The 23450-nt window shown below is 36.8% G+C and overlaps 1 pseudogene; it reads left to right on the top strand.

Annotated features, from left to right (window-relative positions):
* Nucleotides 1-22785: 22785 nt before the first annotated feature.
* Nucleotides 22786-22882, top strand: LOC119053205 (uncharacterized; annotated as a pseudogene).
* Nucleotides 22883-23450: the final 568 nt, after the last annotated feature.

Here is a 23450-nt window from a genome sequence, read left to right as displayed (position 1 = left end):
TTCATGCTAATCCCTTCTGGCCTGAAATGTTTCTGTTGAGAAATCAGCTGACAGACTTATAGGAACTTCCCTTGTAGGTAACTAGCTTTTTTTTGAGAATTTTAAGACCTTTCTTTGTCTTTACCCTTTGCCATTTTAATTATAATATATCTTGAGGTGGGCCTCTTTGGGTCTATCTTTGGGATCCTCTGTGCTTCCTGGACTTCTGTGCCTTTCTACTTCACCCAGTTAGGTAATTTATTATTATTACTTCTTCAAATAGGTTCTGGATCTCTTGCTCTCTTTCTTCTTCTGGTACTGCTGTGATATGGATGTTGTTTTGCTTCATATTTTCTTAAAGATCCCTTAAACTATCCTCTTTTTAATTTTTTTTCTTTTTGTTGCTTTAACTGGGTCTTTTTTCTACCTTGTCTTCCAAATTGCTGCTTCAATCTTCTGCTTCTTTTAATGTACTGTTTATTCCTTTCAGCATATTCTTCATTTCAGATATTGTATTCTTCACTTTAAATCGGTCCTTTTAATGGTTTTATGTTCCTTTCCATGCTGTTGAGCATACTCATAACCATTACTTTGAACTCTATATATGATAAATTGCTTGCCTCATTTAGCTCTTTTTCTGGAGATTTTCTCCTGCTTTTTAATCAGAAGCCCAATTTTTGTCTCCCCATTTTGGCTGCCACTTTATGTTTGTTTCCATATGTTAGATAAATTTGCCATGGCTCCCAGTCTTCATGGGTGGCTTTATGTAGTAGGTTATTGTGGGACCCAGTGGTACAGTCTTTTTGATCACTTGAGCTGGGTACTCCAGGAATCACTCTTGTGTGAGATTATGTTGGCCTCCTTGTTATATTTGAGTCTTGATTGCTATTTGCCTATTTGTGCATGGGATCAACACACAGGCTCTCTGACTCTGAGACTCAACCCCAACCATGGCATGCAAGCTATTGGGCAGGTGTTGACCACACGAAGCTGAATTTGCCTAAGCAGGGCTTGGTGCCTGCCCAGATTTCCCTTTGAATATGCTGCTTGCAAAGCTTACTGAATCATGCTCTGATGTTGTGTGAGGTTTGCCACTGGGTGAGTTGGTTCTGGGTTTCTTGGGAGGGACTCTGGTGTAGCCCAGTATCAGATACTGCCTGTGTTTGGCACTGGCCCACCTGTTTAGAGCTACAAGTGACACAGTTTGTGGCTGCTTCTGCTGGACCTGTGTGAGTGCAGGAAGGAACAAGCCATGCACCAAGGCTGTCTTTATCCAGCAACATGCCTGGGGGCAGGACAGCAAAAGTCCCAAGGCATGCTGAGATCCACTTCCTGCCTCCACCTGCCAGTTACCTGTTAGGCTCAGTCACTAATAAAGGTTCTATCTGTACTCCCCTCTTCAGTAGAATGTAATCTTCACAGGGTAGGGCAAAATGGAGTCCAGATGGTGGGGCTATTGCTTCCCTCTGGCAATGCCACATGGAGGGGTGTGCTCCACCAAGAACAATGGCATCTATACCATGGGAGAATGACTTAGCACAGGGATCCTGATGGCTGTCCCTTCAGCTCCCTCCTCAGAGCCACAGACTCCAGACTCTCCTCACACAACTTTATTCCACTCTGCCTTTTCTACCCATGAGTCCAGGGTGAGTGGCTATGAACAAAATTTTGTGAGTTGGCATTTAACAAAGTGCTTCTGTCTCTAGTAGACTACGGCCTCTCTCTGGCGAACAGTAATCCTGCTGCTTTTCACAGCCAGATGTTATGAGGGCACTTCTTTCTACCTCTGGAGCTTTGGGCTAAGGAGCCCATCTTGGGATTTAGACCCCCTTAGCCATAGTCCACAGGACTGTGGCCAACCCTTTTTGTGTTTCTGCCTGTTTTACTAGTCTTGATGTGGTTTCTCCTATAAATCCTTGATTATAAGACTTCTCTTTGCCTAGTAATTAGTTAGTTATCCAAGACTTTTCTATAATTTAGTTGTAATTCCAATTTGGTTCTGGGAGGAGCTGAGTGTAGCTTCTGCCTATTCTGTTGCTGAATTAGATCTCCACATTCATCTTTTACTTATTTATAGATAGGCAGTATGTATTTTATTTACATCATTTGTGGGAAATATTCATCACAAACATCTCTTTTCATTTTATGGCTTATTTTCTTACTGTCTTCAAGATCTGTGGTTTTTATGACGTGACTCCACACCAAGAACACAAACAATCCAATTAAAAAATTGGCAAAGGACCTGAGCAGACACTTCTTCAAGTAGGACGTACAGAGGACCCATAGACATATGAAAGGATGCTCAGCATCACTAACCATCAGAGAGAGGCAAATTAAAATCACAGTGAGATACCAGTTCACACTAGTCACAGTGGCCACCATAAACAAATCAACAAACAAGTGTTGGAGAGGACATGGAGAAAAGGGAACCCTAATACATTGTTGGTGGGAATGCAGACTGGTACAGCCACCATGGAAAACAGTATAGAATTTCTTCACAAAACTAAAAATGGAACTGTCCTTTGACCCAGCAGTTCGACTACTGAGATTATACCCTAAGAATCCTGAACACCAATTCAAAAGAACCCATGCACCCCAATGTTCATAGCAGCACAATTTACAATACCCAAGTGCTGCAAAATGGCTTAAGCATTCCTCAGGAAGTGAGTTGATCAAAAAAACTGTGGTACATTTACACAAGGGAATACTACACAGTAGGAAGAAAGAAGGAACTCCTACCTTTCACTTAGTATTAAGCTAAATGAAATAAGGCAGGAGGTGAAAGGCAAATACCTTATGATCTCACCTTTAAGTGGAACCTAATTAACAAAACAAACAAGCAAGCAAAATGTAACCAGAGACATGGAAATTAAGAACAAACAGACAGTAACCAGAGGGGAGATGGGGAAGGATGGGGGGGGCGGGGCAGCACGGAAAGGGTGAAGGGCTTTCAGGAACAACTATAAAGGACACATGGACAAAACCAAGCAGGGGGTGGGATCACGGGAGGGAGCTGGGGATGGTTGGGGTGAGGGGGATAGATGCGGGGGAAAGGCAGGTATCTGTAATTGATCAACAATAAAATATTAAAAATAGGGGAAACACAAAAAACAAAGATCACTAAGCTAAAAAAAAAAAAGGCAAATACCTCATGATCTCACCTATAAGTGGAACCTGATCAACAGAACAAACAAGTGAGCAAAACAGAGCCAGAGACATGAAAATAAAGAACAAACAGTGACCAGATAGGAGGGCAAGGGGCATAATGGGGGAAAGAGGGGAAGGGTCAAGTCAAGGAACATGTATAAAGAATCATGGACAAAGACACCAGGGAGCGGGGGATTGAATGTGGGAGGTAGGGGTGGGTAGGGCAGGGGAGAGTAATGGTAGCAAAATGAGGACAACTGTAATTGAACAACAAAAAACTAAACAGTCATGGATCATAGCAAAAAAATACAATAAAATTAATAATAAAATTTAAAAAGGGGACAACAGAAAAAAGATCTGAGGCTTTTACATTGATATTTCAATATCACATGGAAAACCAAGAGTTTATTTTTCTAATACAGGTAGATGACAAGGAGGAAGTATGGCCCTGGCATAATGAGAAGACTAAAAAGACCAAGCTTAGTGGATTCATTAGGGACTGTAATATGCCATTTAACCTTACTGTTTCCCTGTTTTCTTATCTATATGGTAGAAATGAGTATCTGTTTTATTCAAAATAGCTCACACTGTTAAACTTTACTACAGCAAAATAAAAAGGAAGTGGGCAGAATAATAAATGGAGATTCATGATGTCAACTAGTTGTCAAATACTGCCTTTTAAGCAGATACACCCTGATATAAAACTTTCCTTTGTAAACTACTGCAGTAGTAGAAAGTGCGTTAAAATACATTAGGGGAAATCATTACCCTTGACATAGGATGGCAGTATGTAGAACAAAAAGGAGAGAGGAAAGAGCTCAGTGAGTACTCTGAGCAAACCAGCCAGTCTGCACATTCTTTCAGGAACAAATAATTTCTGGCAAATGTTTGATTAATCATACTGTCAGTAACATCACCTTAAAAGAAAAATATGCAAAGAAAATACAGCATCTTAGTTTTGGTATAGTTTAGTGGGAAGATGTGATATAATATGGAGGAAAGAAGGCTGAGTGACACCAGGCAGACTTGAGTTTAAAATTCAAAAATTCTCTGACTAGCTATAAAATCCAGGGAAAAAATAAATGTCCTTAACCTCATTTTTTTATCCTAAATGGAAATATCTTATAGTTGTAAAAGAATCCAAAATAATTAATTGATAATCCTTAACATATAGTGGCTACTCAATAAATGGTAATAATTATATTTATCATTTTTCAAAGGAAAGTTACAACATGCGATTGACTATACTTGTGACACATGTAGAGTTTTGAAAGTGATCCATAAAATGGACATGGTTATGGATTAGATATTTTAGTACTTGGGAACAATTTCTTAAAGGGTACATTTACATGTTCACTAGTTACCAGGCATTTAATGTCCCTGTGAACACATGTCATGTAGGTAGAAAATCACTGATTGATTTATTTGGCTGGAAAATTCAGGCACATTATAGAGAATGGCCAAACTATCACTCCAAACAATTATTTAATTAGAAATATATATTTGCTATTTTCCTGGACTAATGTCTTTTGAACTAAGCTTAAAGTTAATTACCTAGTTCCAAGAGGTCTGGCTCTTGAGCCTGTTTTACCAAACTTCATTCCCCTCAGTTCTCAGACTAAAATATGAGTCCCACTTCTCCACCATGTTAGGTAACAAGTAGTTGTTCAAAGCAGCCAGTTTGTCTTCCCCTTAAAATATTCTTTTGCAAATTTACATCAGCAAACTTGTCTTAATTCTATACCACCAAACATTCCTCAAAAGTAAAACAAGTAAGGTTGTGGTAAACTATGTCACTCTTCACAATTATTTGTTCTCTCCTCTTGTGGGGAGATTATACCTCATTTTCCTGTTGAATTCAGTCAGATATGGCCTTGTGATTTGCTATGGCAAATAGAGTGTGAAGTAACATGTGTTACTTCTGGGATGAATCTGTAAGAACACACCTTCTTTCCCTCCCCCCTGAAATTGTGCAAGTGTTTGTTAGGTTGGATCAGACTGTGTTCCTGGGTGACTTCCAAGCTGAGCCCTTTGGCATCTTCCACTAAACATAGCATGAGTAAGAAACTCTGTTGTTTTAACCTGTTATAACCTAAGGTTATAAGTTGTTTGTTTTCACAGCATAACCTCACCCATCCTGACTGATGGTAGTAAACACAAGACCAAAAAATATGCATGTCAGAAAATCATGCTTTATAACAAATCAGGTTTTCTAAAAGAGGTAATTAAAGACAGGAAAGTCAAGAGTTCAGTACGCTATATCAACCATCGCTGATAAAGATGCAGCTCTCTTGTATCCTTAAAAGTGATTATCTTTCTAATAAAAAAAAAGTTCTACCCAGTAGTGGTGCAAAAATTTTGAATTTTACATGCACATAAAGTGAAATTTTAAAAATATCTTTGCTTGTGTGTTTACCTAGAAAATGTTTTTAACAAAGCTGACAAAGGACTTCTTCAAAACATTAGAAATAACTTGTTTAGAGTAATGGAGGGATAATGATGATAGACAAAACAACTAATATTTACTATACAAGTTAAAAATTAAGGACAGCCTATTATTCCAAAACTGAAAAGTAGCAATTAAAAACAGCATAAGAATATTACTTTAGTACAATCCTGGCAATCTATACACCAAAACAAACTGGAATTTGCTTTGAAAAATTACAAATGAAACATTAAACATTTTTCTAAAAACAAGTTCTTTGGATTTGGGGGCAAGATGGCTGCATAGGTAAACACAGTTTGCCTCCACATACAACCACATCAATATTACAACAAAATTATAGAACAACCATCACTCAGAACTGTCAGAAAGCAAGTTGAATGAAAGTCCAACTGCAGAATTAAGGAAACCGTATCCATGAAGACTTGTAGAAGGGGAAGAGATGTGAAACAGCTGGTCCCATATCTAAGTGTAGTGAATAAAAATTTGGAGAGATATCTTGGGAACAATGATTCCTAGCCCCACACCAGGCTCCCCAGCCCAGGGTTCCAGTGCCAGGAAAATAAGTTCCCATAACTTCTGGCTACAAAAACCAGCAGGGACAGAGTTGGGGGGAAAAAAACTGGTGGAATCCCAAGCAGTTCCTCCTAAAGAACCCACACACGGACTTACTCAGACTCACTCCCTCTGAGCTCCAGCACTGAGGTAGCAGCTTGGAAGGCACCAGTGGCATACAGGGAGGAACTGAAGTGTCTGGCATCAAGGAGAGAGCTTGGGGGGACAACTTTTGCTCTGAGGGGAAGGCAGGGTCATAGAGCCAGCAGGCAGGTGCCATATCTGAGACTCCCTCAAACTGGCTAACACTGTTTACCTTGCCCTGGAGATCCCCTGAGACACTGTCCCAACTAACTTACAGCTGTTAACCAATAGCTTTTCCATATGAATGGCTGGTCTTGTCTCATGCCTCACAACTTCCCAATTCCTTTCAAACAAGCAACATCTGGCTTCAGTGGGCCTACATCTTGCTAAGTGGCCCCAGGCACAGCACTAGTGGCAGCCAGCCTGGATTCACAGCTTGGCTTTGCCTGGGAATCTCCAATCCCAGCACAAGTAACAGCCATCTCAGATTTCTCTATAGTTCAGGAAGAGCGGCACTGGGCAAAACACAGGTGGGGGCTGACATTGGCCTATACCACCTGGGAAATCCTAGAGCCCGCACACCCAGTAGACTACTATAGACCACACTGGAGCACAATGACCCTGCCCCTGAACAGCTGACCCTGCACAGAGGGTGGAGGTTGGTGGCCAGTAGTCACAGGCCGTCCTTGCAGCTGACTGGCCTGGGTAAATCCTTCCCATAGACCTGCTAATAGGAATCAAGGCTCAACTACAAGTAAGAGGTACAACCACATGAGGGGTGCACCTCAAGTACCCAGCTCGGGTGACAGGGGAGACTGTGCCACTGTATCCTACAGGACACCTACTACATTAGGCCATGCTACCAAGACACAGAGGAGTCATAGCACCTCAACCTAATACATGGAAACAAACACACGGAGTCTGTCAAAATGAGGAGACAAAGAAACATGGCCCAAATCAAAGAAGAGATCAAAACTCCAAGAGAAGAACTAAACAAAATGGAGATAATAAATTTATCAGAAGTAGAGTTCAAAACACTGGTTATAAAGATGTTCAAGAAACTTAGTGAGGACCTCAACAGCATAAAAAAGATTCTATCAGAAACAAAGGATTTACTAATTGAAATAGAGAAAAAATTTACGTGGAAACAATAGTAGAGTGGATGAAGCTAAGCATCAAATCAATGATTGGGAACATATGCAAGCAAAAACCAAGCAATTAGAACAAGAATAAAAAAAGAACACCTTCAAAAAATAAGGATAATATAAGCAGCCCACAGGACAATTCAAGCATTCCAATACTCACATCATAAAGGTACCAAAATGAGAAGAGAAAGAGCTAGAAATTAGAAACCTATTTGAAAAAAACAATGAAAGAAAATTTTCCAAATCTGTGAAGGAAGTTGACGTGCAAATCCAGGAAACACCAAGAGCCCCAAACAAGATGGTTGCAAAAAGGTTCACTCCAAGGCACATTATAATTAAAATGCCAAAGGTTAAAGATAAAGAGAGAATCTTAAAAGCAGCCAGAGAAAAGCAGTTAGTTACCCATACAAAAGTTCCCATAAGATTGTCAGCTGATTTCTCAAAAGAAACTTTGCAGGCTAGAAAGGACTGGGAAAAAATATTCAAAGTCATGAAAAGCAGGGACCTACAGCCAAGACTGCTCTACCCAGTAAAGCTATCACTTAGAACTGAAGGGAAGATAAAGAGCTTCCCAGAAAAAAAAATAAATTAAAAAACTAAAGGAGTTCACATCACCAAACCATTATTATATGAAATGTATTTAAGGAAAAGAAGAAGATCAAAACTATGAACAATAAAATGGCAAAAATATATATCTATCCAAAATTGAATCTAAAAAACAAACTGAGCAAACAAGATCAGAGGCAGAATCATGGATACAGAGAGGGTTTTAATGGTTGCCAGGTAGGAGGTAGGAGGTAGGTATAGGGGAATGGGTGAAGAGGTGCAGGGATTTAGAAGTACAAATAGGCAGTCACATAATAACTATGGGAATGTAAAGTACAGTATAGGAAATGGAGTAGCCAAAGAACTTATATGTGTGACCCATGGACATGAACAGTGGTATAGGGATTGCCTGAGAGAGTGGGAATGCTTCATGGAGGGAAGCTAAGAGGAAAAAATGGATCAATTGTAATAGCATAATCAATTAAAGATAATTTAAAAACAAGGTGTTTTTTACTTTAAAATTGCCATGATCAATAATGTTTCACTGAATACAAATCACTCACCAAAACAGTAATAAATAAGTTATTTTTATGTTCTAGGAAATAGCTTTGTCAGTCCCTACAGCTTAGAGTGGACCATGATTATTCATAGAAAAAGTTCTTCCAGTGAACTTTGGCCAATTTCTGCAGAAAGAAGAAATGTTCTCCCTCTCTTCTGAAAGAGTTATGACCACATTCTGTTGATCTGCCTCAAATAGGCAATACATTCCAGAAATAAACAATAACATAATCAAAACTTAAAATGGTAAAATACAAAGATGTAGGAATTGAAAAGTAATTCAGGTTAGCTAAAGCTTGTATTTAAAAAGCAGGAGAACAAAAAGTTAGAAAATATCATGGAAGAGGCTGATAATTATCCTACAATATGAATTATCCCCATTTCCCTCAGCAACGGAATATTCATCTCAAATAAAGACTGCATATACCAGACTTCCTTGCATGGAGAGGCCATGTGTCTAAGTTCTGGACAATACTTATTGATGCAAATGATGTGAACAACTTCCAGAAATGTCTTTAAATGAAATAAACAAACATTTTGAGGTTGAAGGAACAAGAAAATAGAAGGAGCCTGTGTTGCTGATACTGTGAAAGGCCATATTACCTCACAACTACTTACATTCCCAAGATAGAAGTTTCTGTCTTTTTTTGTCACTGTTATATTGGGGTTTTCTGTGACTTTTAGATGGGTATAATGGGTATAAATGATACATATTGTGTACTTGTGCCCCCCAAAAAATCATATTTTGCCCCTAAATGATAATATTTGAAATAGGTCTTATAAAAAAGATAGTTAAGGTTAAATGGGGTCAAAAGAGTGAGGTCTTAATCCAATAGGACTCATGTCCTTGGAAGAAAAGTAAGAAACACTAGAGACAGCTCTCTCCCTCTCTTTGTGAGCACACAGAGGAAAGGCCATGTGAGGCACCTGTCTGCAAACCAGAAAGAGAGGTCTCATCAGAAACCAATGTGAAAGCATCTTAATCTTGAACTTCCAAATGTACAGAACTATAAGAAAATAAATTCCTGTTGTATAAGCTTCTCTGTTGTAAATACCACTTATCTCTGGTACTTTGTGTGGCAGACTGAGCTAGGACTGTGCAGATGTACAGAGAACCACAACATCCAAGGCATTGCATGCCATATTGAGGAATCTAGATGTTACTAAGCAGAGGTGATGAGCAACAGAGATGGAAATAATCAAGGTAGAAAATGAATATGATACCTGGCTAGAGTAGTAGCTCAGTGGATTGAGCGGGGGGCCTGCAAACCAAAGGGTCACTAGTTCAATTCCCAGTCAGGGCACGTGTCTGGGTTGAAGGCCAGGCCCCCAGTAGGGGGCATGTGAGAGGCAACCACACATTGATGTTTCTCTCCCTCTCTTTCTCTCTATGAAAGATAGAGACCCTCTTATGAAACTTACCTTCTCTATGAAAATAAATAAATAAAATCTTTAAAAAAAGAAAATGAGTATGATAACAGGAAAGATTGAAGTCAGTACGAATGCTATAAAAAAAGAATGCTATGAAGTGATAAGATTCACAATATATAAAACTTTGTATAAAAGATGAAGAATTTTTCCAGATCTTTGACATTCAGATCTTTATAATGTCAACTCTATGAGACATGATATTCTTCAACATTAAATTCAAAACAATTGAAGAATTTCAATTGAAAGAGATAATTCAACAATAAAAAATTAGAAACTTTCATTCCCCATTTGCAATGATCGATAGGACAAACAGGTAGAAGATCCACAAGGAAATTGAAGAATTGGACAAAACTGTAAACTAACCAACATACCACCCTTTTTTTTCTAATGTGTCCAAGAATTTTGAAATCTATGCTCTCAGTATTTATACAATATGAAAATTTGTTCATTGACATTCTATGAGGGATGTCTGCTCATGAAAAACTCAAACCAATAAAACTTTATGAATGTAAATCCTGGAGAAAGTCTTTTGACATTATTTACCTACATAATTGATTTTCATAGCATGGATTATTCACAATGTTTGTTTTCATTCTGCTTCTCCAAGATATTCAACCTGTTTCATTATATTTGTATCTTGCTACCTAATGATGTTTATGAATAAAAGCAGACTCATTTTAACATTAGCTCAAATGAGACATAACAAGAAAGACAAAACTGTGGCAAATAAAAATAATCCTAAATCTCATTATATGTGAAAACTGGTTTTCCTGCTGCTCAAGATTTATCATGTGATTGATCTTTCCCTTTGTGAACAAAATTGAGAATCAAAGTCAGTCATATTATCCTCCAAAAGAACCACAAAGACACATGTTTCAAACCTCGTATCTAACATTCTAAAATATCAAGTTAAATATTAAGCACATTTAAGTATGCTTGACTTTTATTAAGTTAATATTATTATATTTGTAATATTTTAATAATTTTTCTAAGAACAAAACATTTATTGATTGTATCTACCCCATCCAATATTTATAAACTATACTTTATTTAATCCTCACACCAAGACTCTGAGGTATTATAACAGCCATTCTACGGATTAGGAATTTCTTTCAAAGGGGTAAAGTAAATGTCTTTCCATGTTGTATAGCTAATAATGGGCAAGTTAGGATTTATATTTGAACTAACTCCAACACTCTTTAATTTTCCTATAGAAGACACTGTATAAAGCACCAGAAATATACAAACCATAATTGCTAGATATAAAAATAACACATTTCTATTTCTTTATTTTAGAATTCAAAGTGATTGCCCTGGCTGCTGTGGCTCAGTGAATTGAGCACGGGACTGAAAATCGAAAAGTCAGGGGTTCAGTTCACAGTCAGGGCACACGCCTAGGTTGCGGGCCAGGTTCCCAGCAGGGGCCACGTGACAGGCAACCACACGTTAATGTTTCTCTGCCTCCCTCCATTCCTCCCCCTCTGTCTAAAAATGAAATAAATAAAATCTTTTTTAAAAATTGGAAAAAGTGCTGGAAAAATGAAAAAAAATCCATATTTCTATCAAGCAATAAAAAACACTAGTGAATTTTGGTAAATTTACCCAGAGTGCTTTTCTTTTACTTTACTGTTTTTCTTTGCCTTTTTAATTTATTTTAAAAAGTAATATGTATATTTTTGAATATCTTTTAGCATAGAAATAAATTAAATAAAAAGTAAAAGTCCTTAACCTCATTTCTTTTCCTCAACATGTATCCCGCTCAGCAGAGAAACACCTTTAAGAATTTGCTGCCTATCGTTCCAGAAAAGTGTGTGTGTGTGCACAGACACACACATTCATGCGGTCATGTATTGTGTTTCATAAAAGCTTATCTAAAGAAGAGTGGAGATAGGACTACCAGATTGGTGGAATGAAGATCTTAGTAAATATTTCTCCCCTCATAAAAGTATAGTAACAACAGTCTAAAAAATATTTCTTCAGGAAAAACTGTGGAACCTTGGTTAAAATATCAGGATTGATGACACAGTAACCTTACTTACTTCTACCTTTTCTTCACTCCACTATGACCTTGAAATGGGGAGCCTCGCAATCACCACAGATATGTAGGTCATTGGCCTTTCAGGCCACTGGTGAAGGCAGCTTCTCACCAAGTCCCAGCCCCAGAGCATTGTCCTTCTGACCTGCCTCGCAGCTCCATGGAAAAGCCCCATTCCCAGGAGCATTATCGGTACTTAAAGCTAGCTGCCAAGAAAAAACTCCCATCCCCAGGGCAATTGTTAAAAATAATTGGTAACAATTATTTCACATTACAGCTGCCTAAACTTTTAATACCAGTTGAGGCAAAAAAAAAAAAAGAAAGAGTCTGACCAAAAACCTAAAAGAATGGTTTAGGAAAAGTTGCCTATAGGAAGCCTTGAAAAGTTATAAAGTATTCCTAGGATCTAGAGGGCTACATACATGGAGAGGGTTGTGCATGTGCCAAGGAAATACTTGAAACAGCGATTGTATTAGTCAGGGTTCTCCATCGAAACCGAACAAATAGCATGTACATATAGAAACAGAATTCTTTCAAGGAGCTGGCTCATCCTATCACAGGGTTGTCAACTCTAAAATCTGTAGGACAGACAGACGGTTTGGAAATCCAGGGGAAAAAAATGACAGTGTAGCTTCAAAGGCAATTTAGAGGCAAAATTTCTCCTTTGTGAGGGAATGGCAGTCTTTCATATTAAGGTCTTCAACAGATTAAATGGGGCCTACCCACATTGCGGAGGATAATCTGCTTTACTCCTAGTCTACAGATTTAAATGCTAATCATGCCTAAATATATTTCAAAGCAACACCTAAACTGTTATTTTTTAATTTATTAATTTTTAGACCAAGAGAGAGAACCATTGATCTGCTGCTCACCCATTCATACATTCACTGGTTGACCTTTATATATGCCCCAACCAGAGATCGAACTCACAACCTTGACACATTAAAGTGATGCTCCAACCAACTGAGCCACCCTGCCAGGGCCCATTTACATTATAATTTGACCACACATCTGACTACCATAGCCTAGCAAAGTTGACACAGAACCTTAACTATCACCGCCACAGCCTTTCACCTTTTGCTGACTGTGAGGCTCTAAGCATGCAGAAAGTAAAAGTTATGTCAGAATTGTTAACTGCCAAAAAGTAGAAGAGGTGCCCCAACATACAGAGATCCTTGGCAGAGGGTAGAAGACTTATTGGTTCAAAAAAATCTAAAATCTCTGTCTGGTCATTTACCTCTGAGCTCACTGAGCAGAGATTTCAAAAGTCACCCACTATGAGACATAACAAATGCCCTGACAGAAGTAAGCCAGGAAAGTCACTAAACAAAGGAACAGCAACCAAAAAGGATAAAGTAACAACAGCAAATTCCGGAAAGGGGTGAGAAAAGAGTGACTGATTTCTAGAAGGGCTACATTTTATTAACTCACGTGTCTAGTTGTCAAGAAAAACACAGAAATGGGAAAATATGGCATTAAAATTTTTAGAAGAAATGCTCTCTGAAGGGTTTCAGATGTTGAATTTACAAGCAAGTAGTGTCAGCTATTAAAGTAAGTTTATAATACTATAGGAGATTATATCTAAAGAATTAGAGAAGATTATGACAATGTTACCTCAACACATACATAAATTAATAAGAAATAAAAGAGGATAAAGGAGAAAAAGAAAAGCAAAAACACATAAGATATAAAAATAGCAAAAGCAAATATAAATCCTAAATTGTCAGTAATTCAATCAAATTAAAAAGGAAAGTGAACACATAATGACAAAATATTTTTAAATGACCCAACTACATGCTTTCTACAAAAGGCATTTTATATTCAAACACACAAACAGATTGAAAGCAAAATCATGGAAAATAATCTATTATGCAATGTAGCTGAAAGCAAGCTGGAGTGGTTATATCAATATTTGACAAAGAAGCTATTAAGACAATATTACGACTATACACAAAAAGTACATTTTATAATGATAAAAGTTTTAATCCATCATAAAGATATAGCAATTATAAACATATGCAAATATATGACAAATATATGCAAATATATAACCTAATAACAAAGCCCAAAAATATATGATGAATAAAATCTGAAAGAATCAAAGAGAAAAATAGATAAATCAACAGGAAAAATTAAAGATCTTAATGCCACACTTATAATAATTGATACACCAACTGGGAAGATCTATGGCAAAATAGAAGTCTTGGACAACACTGTGAACCAACAAGATCCACCAGACATTTCCAGAATACACGCTACCCAACAGCAGTATTACACACATTCTTCTCAAGCACACAAGGAATAGTCTCAGGATAAAATATATGCTAGACATCAAACACTCCTCACAAAATTTTAAATGATTGAAATCATATGAAATATGTTCTCTGATATGGTATTAGCTATCGATGAAAATAATAAATTTGAAGAACTTACAAATATGAAGAAATTAAATAATAAGCAACTAAACAAATAAGTCAAAGTGGAGCTGCTAAGAAAATTAGGAAAAAAATTTGAGAAGATAAAACAAAAAGCAAAACTTACCAATTTCATGAAGCTAAAACAGTGGCAGAAAAAAATCTGTAGCACAAAATACCTATATTCAAAAAGAATAAAGATCACAAATCAATAATCTAAACTTCTATTTCAAGATACTATAAAAAGAAGAGACATAAACCAAGAAAACATTTAAAAGGAAATAATAAAGCTTAGAGTAGAAATGAATGAAATAGAGATTGAAAAAATTGGAGAAAATCAGCAATATAAAAATTGGTTCCTTAAAAAGTCAATAAATGTGATAAATGTTTAGACAGTCTGAAGCAAGGAAGAAAAAATAAGAGGGAAGACTCAGAATGCTAAAGTCCAGAATGAAAGAGAGGATATCATTGTGAGAGACAGAATAATGATCATGTGACTATAAGATCTCAACCTGCAGAACCTATGAGTATGTCACCTTACATTAAAAAAGGGACTTTGCAAATATGATTAAGTTAGGATCTTGAGACAGGGATATTAGCTGAATTATCTAAGTGGGCCCAACCAAGCTAGACTGATACTTAAAATTAGAGAATATTTTCCAGCTGTAGTCAGAGGGAGATTTGACTATGAAAAATGGTAAGAAAGATGAAATGTTGCTAGTTTTGATATGGAAAAGAGAGGCCACAAGCCAAGAAACAAAAGCCATGGTCTCTTCAGCTAGAAAAATTTAGGAAATCACTCCCCCAGTCGAGGCTCCAGAAAGGATATGAGACCTTGGTTTTAGCCCAGTGCCACAACATTTTTCAAGTGCTGAAAGAAAACAACTGACTATGCAGAATTTTATTTCTACTAAAATTATCAGAAATAAAAAGGAAATCAAACCAATCTCAGATAAATTTTAAAAAAGAGAATGTTGCCGACAGATATACCTTAAATGAATAGCTAAAACAAGAGAAACAGACGGAAACTTGTAACATCAAGAAGGAAGGAGTAACAGTGGATACAGCAAAAAGTACAATAGGCTTCCCTTCTTCTCTTGAGTTTCCTAAATTACATTTGGTGGCTAAAACAAAAATATGACATTATCTGATGTGGCTCTCAATGTGTGTAGAGAAAATGACTTGAACAAGTATTTTATAAGTAGAGAGGATAAAGGGGTATAAACGTTGGTAAGGTTTCTATATTTCATTCATACTGGTAAAATATCAACACCAGTAGTTGACAAAACACAACTACAATTATAATTTCCATATATCTCTACTAATAGCTGAGGAAAAACTACACACAAAAAAAATTCCAGAAAGGATATAGAAAAACTCTAGATCCAAGATAGTAGAGGAGTGAGAGGAAGCTATGCTAACCTCCCAGGACCAATCTGGAATTAAAACTAAATTGTAGAAAAAAATCATCCTGAATAACCAACTGAACACTAGCTGGAGAAAAGCCTTATAACCACACACAGACAAAAAAACCACCTCACCAAAACGTGACTGGTAAGGAGTATGGAGGAGGTACAAAAGGGCTGGCTGGGATCACACAGGTGGCAGCTATAGTTCCAGTGATATTTCAGCAGCTGGGGGGTTCCCCTGGAAAGTGGGGGATCTAAACTGTAATCTGGGCTCCCCAGTTTATAGCATCAGAGCCAGGAAAGGAACCCAGATAACATCCAGCTGTGAAAACAGGCAGAACTTGGTCTGCTAGGGACAGACAGCTGGAGACACAGAGAGCCTCTTAAAGGGCCTGCATATAACATTTCTTTGCAACCATTTATCCTGGGCTCTGACAGAGGGAGGACAGAGTCAACTAGAAATGTTTGAGGACAGTCTGGGGTTGGTGGCTCTGGGGAGAGATTTGAAGTAACAGCCACCAGGGGCCCTGTGCTGAGTCATTCCCCATACTGGAGAGGCCATCTTTCTTAGGCAGAGCACTCCCCCCACAGTAGGTATAAACCTTAGGGGAAGCAAATCACCTGCACATAGGAATTGCTCTGCCCCACCCTGTGGTGCTTAATCCAGTCTACTGATTACAGTTTGAGGTTATATCACTGATTGGTTTAACTAAGGCAGAAAATACAAAGAAGCAGACAAAATGGGAAGACGAAGAAACAAACTACAAATGAAAGAACAAAAGAATTCTCCAGAAGAACTAGATACAATGGAAGCATTTTATCAGATCAGGAATTCAAAGTAATGATTACAAAGATACTTAACAGCATGAAAAAAAAGATAAGAAAACACAAAGAAGGACCAGTCAAAAATAAAGCCTCAAAACTTTTGCCTGAAAATACCTGCAAGGTATAAAGTGGCAGGAGAAGCTCCAAATTTCACAGGAGAGTTTGTTGGAGAGACCCAAAGAGTCTTAGAATGTAGACAATACCACCCCCCTGTGAATTGCACCAGAAGGGCCCAATTTGCCTGTTGGTAGCAGGCAAAGTGACTGAAAGCCAGCCAAGAGCCAAGCAAGTGGCATTGTTCTCTCTCTGAACCCTTCCCAACAGATAGCACCACAACACAGTGACCTGAGATGCCCTACCCTGGTGAATACTTAAGGCTCCACCCCCTTTCAATATAACAGGTGTGACAAGACAAAGAAATATGGCCCAAATGAAAGAACAGATCAAAACTCCAGCTAAAGACCTAAGCAGTGAGGAGATAGACAACCTATCTGATGCAGAGTTCAAAACACTGGTAATCAAGATGCTCACAGAATTGATTGAGCTCAGTTGCAAAATGAAGGAAGAAATGAAAGTGAAGTAAAATAAAATGCTTTATTTCACTTTATTACTCAAAGTGAAATAAAGCAAAATATACAGGGAACCAATAGTAAAGAGAAGGAAACCAGGACTTGACTCAATGGATTGGAACAAAAGGCAGAAATAAACATCCAACCAGGACAGAATGAAGAAACAAAAATTCAGAAAAAATGTGGAGAGGCTTAGGAACCTATGGAACAAACTTAAGCCCTATAACATCCGAATTATAAGGGTCCCAGAAGGAGAAGAACAAGACCAAGAAATTGAAAACTTATTTGAACAAATAATGAAGGAAAACTTCTCTAATATGGTGAAGGAACTAGACTTCCAGGAAGCCCAGAGAGTCCCAGAGAAATTGGGCCCAAGGAGGAACGCACTAAGGCACATCATAATAAAGTTACGCAAGATTAAAGACAAAGAGAGACTCTTAAAAGCAGAAAGAGGAAAGGAGAGAGTTACCTACAAAGGAGTTCTCTCTAAACTATCAGCTGATTTCTCAAAAGAAACCTTGGAGGGAAGAAGGTGCTGGAAAGAATTAAAGTTGTGAGACGCAAGGACACCTAAGATCACTCTATCCAGCAAAGCTATTCTTTAGAATGGAAGAGCAAATAAAGTGCTTTCCAGATAAGGTCAATTTAAAGGGGTTCATCACCACCAAGCCCTTATTACATGAAATGGTAAATGGTAAGAAAAAGAAGAAAATCAAAACTATGAACAGTAAAATGACAACAAACTCATAACTGTCAAGAACTGAACCTAAAAACAAAAACTAAAACTAAGCAAACAACTAGAACAGGAACAGAACCAGAGAAATGGAGATCACATGGAGGTTATCAGCAAGGAGGGGGAGAGGGAAGAATGGGGTAAAAGGTACAGGGAATAAGATACATAAATGATAAGTACAAAATAGACAGGAGAAGTTAAGAATAGTATGGGAAATGGAGAAGCCAAAGAACTTATCTGTACAACCCATGGACTTGAACTAAGGAGGGGGTCGAATGCTGGAGAGCAAGGGGGTGCAGACTGTAGGGGAGGATAGAGGGGAGAAAAATGTTGGGACAACTGTAATAGCATAAAATATACTTTAAAAAATATTTAACCCTTTGTGACAGCATGGATGGACCTGGAGAGCATTATGCTAAGTGAAATAAGCCAGTCCGAGAAAGACAAAATCCATATGAGTCCACTCACGTGTAGAATCTAACGAACCAACTTTCCTAATAAGGAAAATAGAGACAGACTCAACTAGAGAGCAGGATGACAGCTAAGGGGTGTGTGGAGGGTTTGTGTTGGAGGGACTGAGCACAAAGGAAAAAGGACTCATGATCGTGGACAACCGTGTGGTGATTGTGGGGGCACGGGGTTAAAAAGTGACTAAACGGTAATGGTAAACATACAATAAAAATAAAATAAAATAAAATAAAATAAAATAAAATAAAATAAAATAAAATAAAATAAAATAAAATAAAATAAAATAAAATAAAATAAAATAAAATAAAATTTTGTCCATTTGTGAAATTCCTGTGAGTTGTTATTAAGTTATTAGACCAAAATGTGGTAAAAAATAAAACAGTTATTGAAAAGTGAAGGTACGCTACAGAAGCACCCAGGTCATTGAGTAAAAACTGTGGGGATTAAAGTTGCGCATTTTAGCACTGGAATTTGGAGTTAGTATCATGCAATCCCAACATGAGATAGACAAATAGATTTGGAGAAGTTGGATGACTTATGTGAGACCTTCTGCTTAGAGGCAAAATGATCTAGAACATATTTTGCCTAACATCTTGCCCAATGATATCTCTACCATACCACAGTATCACACTGTTGTTCTTAATTTCTCAGCTGAGTGACTGACTCTGTTTTCCTCATTGATGAACATTTCATTAAAGGTGTAAGAAGCAGGCCAATTTCTTCCCTGCTGGGCCATCACTTTATTCTCAAGTGATGTATAACCATGGCACAGATGGGGAAAAAGGTCTTCCTTCTTTTTTTTGTCTACTTATACTGAAGTTCTCTACAGATGAAGAGATAAGACTGGATTTGTCATTTTGTAGAATTATTTCTTTTAAAATCTTTCTTCAATATTTCCTTATAATTCCCAAAGATAATTTTTACCTATGCATGCCTGTTGTGTATTGCTGTATTAGACAATTGAGCCACAGTTCACAAATTATTTCAGGTAGCATTTAACAGAGCTTCATATCAGAAGCAAATGTCTAAGGTGCAGAGATGTGAATTACAATAGAAGCTGGCAGCTTGGACCGAAAATTGGCTAAGGGCAGAAGTTAAGGGTAGGAGTAAATGGGAGAATTTCAAGCAAGCCAAGGAATACCTTGGGGAAGAAGATGGGGAAAAATTCACTAAGACACGTAGTGTTTATTTTATGACTGGCACTGTTTTAAGCACTTTGCACCCATTAACTTATCTGAGCCCAAGATGATCCTACAAAGTAACCATCTCTATGTTATACATGAGGTGAATAAGGCAATTATTTGGCCTATCATGTGCCTAGTAAGAGGCAAAACTGGAATTTGAGCCCAGGAAATCCAGCTCCAGACTCCATGCTCTTTATATTTGGATTCAGGTGAAATTAACATACTTGAGTCATATTTCCCAATTTTATACCACACAGAGCTTTCAACCTAGGTAATTTTAGTAGTTGTAAATAAGCACAAAAAGTTGGAAGAAATATTGGACTCCTTTGCCAAAAATAATTTGTGTATATTGGTTCTATATGTGATTGATCTCCCTTTGTACAATATATTTGGGAGATATTCCAATGTTATGAATCTTGTCCTCTGATGTGAAAATCAGGACTCAAATTCTCAGGCTCTCTCATAGCCGGAGCATTGGCATGTGACTGAGTTGGGCAAATCAGGTGCATGCGCATGAAACTGTGATTTGGATAAAGTAGATATTGTTGCATGGGGCTTCTGTCCTGCTGTTGTCTGGTACCAGTTGCAAGTTCAATTTCCTGTGGCAGACGTGCAAAGAGTGCTAGAAGTATAATGGCTGTACGCCAAATTCCTCACCTAATACTTAGTGGGGATGGCAGAAGTAGTACTGTCGACAGCTTCTCACCATTTCTCTGCCAAGATTTTGGCCTTTTATTATACCTGGAATGTTAGACCCAAGTCAGTGACTCTAGTCCTCTAAACAGTTCTGTGAGCCACTTACTTTGCAACAAGTTTCTTTTCTGCTTTAGTTAGCCAAAGAGGATTCTGTTGCTTGTAGCTAAGAATCTGACCAACAAGAGTCCAATGTGAAAACAGTATTAAATTACCTTTTAAAAGGGAAATAAAGTAAGTGCTAGGAGAATTAAAGGATTACTATAAATTTTCAAACAATAAAAAGAGATGAAAATATATGTTAATATATATACCAAATCTCTGATTATGAGATGACCTTGTATTAAACATTTAAATATATTTGTAAAAAGTAAAAAATAAATAGCCAATGAAGGGAATTTTCATAGCAAATAAGATACATGGAGTGTTGTGATCTTTAGCACATAAATATATTTTTTTAATGAAGAGCACAAATAGAAATGGACAAGAATCATAAAAATAGAGAAGTGAAGAAAACATGAAAAATCAAAAAATGTTTAGCCATATCATTTGCTAAAAAAACAAAAATTAGAAAACTGCATGTTTTGTCTGCCTGTGATTTAGCAAATATGATTGTAATGTTGGTGAATAAAAGATGAAATGCTGTTATTAAATTTAAATCATAGAATGCTCTTAGAAAATTACATGGTATTTACTTTAATGTATTCATAACTTGAGGTAGTAATCCAATTTCTGGAAATCTGTTAATATGTGTAGATGCAATCATAAATAAAAAAAAGCTTTATCCACAGAGAAGTCCATCGGGGTCTGGTAAAAAATTGGAATTGACATAAATGTTAAAAGAGAAGGGTTAAATGTACTCTGGTATATGCAGTAGATAAAATAATAGGTTATCATTAAAACAGTCATTACAAATAATTCTAGTTGTAAAAATGTGTATTGTATAATGGAGTAAAATTAAATCACAAAATTTCAAAATATGTTCATATATATGTATTTAAAATACCCCAATAATACAAATATAAACATCTGGCTGAATAAACATACAAAATACATTCTCACAATATACCCTCACAATAGTATAGAAAAGGGAGATATCAAACACTAAAAAGATACTGGGTCCAGATAGACCTTTGGGTCAAATATATCATACTCTCAGTAAATAGATATTGTCCATGCTGTTTGAATAGTTCTAGTTGTAGAAAAATAAAAGTTGTGGACTTAATTTGTGAAGTTGGTATAGTCATAATAAAAAAATTGGAAAAGGACAGTGTATGTAAAAAAAATATTTTATAGCTTGCTATGGGTTGAATTGTGTTCTTCCAAAGTCATGTTGAAACCCTCAACCCCAATTACCTCAGAATGTGACTGTATTTGGAGACAGGGCTTTTGAAGAGATCATTAAGCTAGAATAGGGCATTAGATCATGTCTTAATTCAATCTGACTGACATCATAAGAAGAGACAATTTGGACACACAGAGAAACAGCAGGGGTGCATGTGCAGAGAGGACCGACCACCCGAGGACATGATGAGAATGTGGCCACTTGCAAGTCTAGGACTGAGGTCCCAGGAGAAAACAAACCTGCTTATACTTCAGTCTTTGATTTCTAGCCTACAGAACTGTGAGAAAACACATTTCCGTTGTTTAAGCCACTCTATCTGTAATATTTTGTTATAGCAGCCCTAGAAAACTAATACATATATTTACTTCCTTTACAAAATTTGATGTGAAAATACTAGGTAATTTGTTTTCAAAATTCAGGACTGTATTCAGAGAAGAAGACATCAAAACCACTAGTCATTTTCTTAGAAATGCAAGGATGGTTCAAAAAGAAATCTATCAATGTAATAAACTGAAGACTTTTTTTTAATTAATTTTATTTAGTTATTTTTCAAGTACAGTTTTTTGTCTATTTTTCCCATCCCATCCTCCCCCGCCCCTTGCTCCCTACCTCCCTCCCATTTCCACCCCCCTTAGTTCTCATCCCTGTGTCCTTCCTATTTGTTCCTCCAAATCCCTCCCCCTTTTCCCCCTTAACTTCCCTTCCTTCTCCCCTCTGGTCACTGTCCCCTTGTTCTCTATTTCAGTGTCTTTGTTTTTTTTTTTCTGCTTGCTTGTTTGTTTTGTTGTTTAGCTTCCTGTTAAAGGTGAGATCATATGGTATTTGTCTTTCAGCACCTGGCCTATTTCACTCAGCATAATGCTTTCCAGTTCCATCCATTAAACTGAAGACTTTTTTTAAAAATAACTGCTTTATTGTGATATAGTACATACCATAAAATCAGTGGTTTTTTAGTATATTCACATTTTTTTCAAATATCACCACAAAATTTATACCATTTCTACCACTCTACCCATTAGCAGTCATTCTTTTTATCTCAACCACCTAGTATCTGACCATCACTATTCTATTTTCTGTCTATATGGATTTTCTATTCTGGACATCTCATATAAATGGAATTTACACATTAACTTTCTGACAGGCTTCTTTCATCAAACATAATATTTCAATGTTCATCCATATTGTAACATGACAATTCTTCATTCCTTAACATTTACAAATAAAGACTACACTTTCAGGGGTCATTTCTATAGTTTGTTACAAATAATTTTCCATTATGGATATACTTCATTTTCTTTATCCACTTATCAGCTGATGGACATTTGGGCTGCTTATCGCTGTTTGAGTATTTTGACTAATATTTCTATAATGCTTATGTGTAAGTTTTTGTATGGATTTATGTTTTCTTTTCTCTTGGGTATATGCCTAGGAGTGGAATAAGGTAACTCTATATTAACTGGTTGGGAAGCTACCACAGTGTTTTCCTGTTTTTTTTTTTTTTTATTGTTCTTCAAGTACAATTGTGCCCACCATAGTCATAGTATTTTTCAAAATGGCTACTCCATTTTACATTCTCGCAGCCATGTATAAATATTCCAGTTTCTCCACAAACTTGCCAACATATATTATTATTTGTTTTATTGAATACAGCCATTCTAGTGGGTGTGAAATTGTATTTTGTTATGGTTTTGATTTGCATTTTTTTCATTATATGAGTATTTTTATGTGCTTATTTGTTATTTGCATATCTTTACTGGGGAAATATCTATTCAACTTCTTCACCAATTTTAACTGGGTTGTTTATCTTCATATTATTGAGTAATAAGTATACATATTCTGGAATCAAAGTTTTATAAGATATTATTTGCAAATGTATTATGCCCATTA

This window comes from Artibeus jamaicensis, unplaced genomic scaffold (assembly GCF_021234435.1).
Source record: "Artibeus jamaicensis isolate MK-2021 breed Jamaican fruit bat unplaced genomic scaffold, CSHL_Jam_final contig_1832, whole genome shotgun sequence".
In the NCBI taxonomy this organism is placed as follows: domain Eukaryota; kingdom Metazoa; phylum Chordata; class Mammalia; order Chiroptera; family Phyllostomidae; genus Artibeus; species Artibeus jamaicensis.
Note: the sequence above shows the minus strand (reverse complement) of the source record. Positions and strands in the feature narration are given on the sequence as shown.